This window comes from Rattus rattus, unplaced genomic scaffold (genome assembly GCF_011064425.1).
Source record: "Rattus rattus isolate New Zealand unplaced genomic scaffold, Rrattus_CSIRO_v1 flattened_line_247969, whole genome shotgun sequence".
In the NCBI taxonomy this organism is placed as follows: Eukaryota; Metazoa; Chordata; class Mammalia; order Rodentia; family Muridae; genus Rattus; species Rattus rattus.
Genome location: NW_022652839.1, coordinates 1 through 1,365, shown reverse-complemented (window position 1 = coordinate 1,365; position 1,365 = coordinate 1). Strand labels below are relative to the sequence as shown.

Sequence of the window (1,365 nt, the reverse complement as noted above, 5' to 3'; positions counted from 1 at the left end):
AGAGAACAAGACAAAAACAGCAAAAACAACAAAAACGAAACAACAAAGACGAAGCTGAACATGCTACTCCAAAACTTTGCAATCCCAGTACTTGGGAGACAAGGCAGGAGGGGTGCAGGGCTACAGAGTGAGACCCTACCTCAAAAGCAATAAGAGAAAAAAAGAAACACACACATTTGTCAAATCAACACATACGGCTGACTCACCCTACCAAGGACCAATCTGTTCCGTTTTATGCTACTTTTGAAATGTTTGCTGTATTCATTAAACTCATTTTCCAACCTATACATGGCCCGTGACCTAAAATTTAAAACAAGCAGTGCTTTTAGTCAAACAGTTAAGTCCTATGTGCAGGGCTGGGAGGAGGGTTGGCTGGTGACCGCGTGAGGACATGAGAATGTCTGCTCCACTGGGTGGAGCAATAGAGCTGGAAAACTGAGAACGGTTTCTACTGGAGAGAGCAAATGTTCCTATTACATCTCCAACACACAGGCACACGCACACACACATTCTGCCATATGGCGTCTCCTTCCTCTTGTGTCCAAACTGCTATTGGAACTACAGCATCATGGGCCAGCTGCAAATAAATCATTATCTCCACTTTGTGCAAAAAAGGAAGCCGCGGGTCTTTTTCTGTCAGTTTGCTGACTTTTGTAAGTAGCCCTAGCTCCCTGAATAAAACGGATGCTCTTCCCTGCAGGCAGTAATATACATCAGTGATCGTGGACGCTGGGATGCAAGACCCCACATCTTCGCCACCTTCGGCTTATTGCTACTATGATTCACTGTGGTTCTGAAACCATGAACAAGTGAGGTGAGTCCCAGGTCCCATCAGTGCCCTGCAGGGTCCAGCAGGCTTCTCTCTTTCCCAAGAACCTTCAACATGGCCGCCTTCATGTCCTTGTTTCTCAGCGAGTAGATGAAAGGGTTTAGTGTGGGGGTCACCAGGCAGTAGAACAGAGTTAGAAACTTGCCCTGATCCTGGCTTGCCGCATTGCCAGGCTGCATGTACATGTAGATGATGCTACTGTAGAAAAGAGACACCACCACCATATGTGAAGAGCAGGTGTTGAAGGCCTTGCGCCGACTAGCTGTGGACTTGATCCTCAGGACAGCGACAGCAATGTAGCCATAGGAGACCAGGATCATAGTGAGAGGCACGAGGACAATAGGGATGGCCAGGATGAAAACTAAGCCTTCTACCCAGCTTGTGTCCACACAAGAGATGTGGATGATGGCCGGCATCTCGCACACAAAGTGGTTGATACGGCGATGCCCACATCGCCCCAGAGACATGGTCAATGGGGACATCAGTGTGGAGCTGGCTATACCACTGAGCCAGGCAAAGGCTGCCAGCTTCAGGCA

The 1,365-nt window shown here is 48.4% G+C and overlaps 1 pseudogene; it reads right to left on the bottom strand.

Moving 5' to 3' along the window:
• Window positions 1–562: 562 nt before the first annotated feature.
• On the bottom strand, window positions 563–1,362 carry LOC116889837 (annotated as a pseudogene).
• Between the last annotated feature and the right edge of the window lie 3 nt (window positions 1,363–1,365).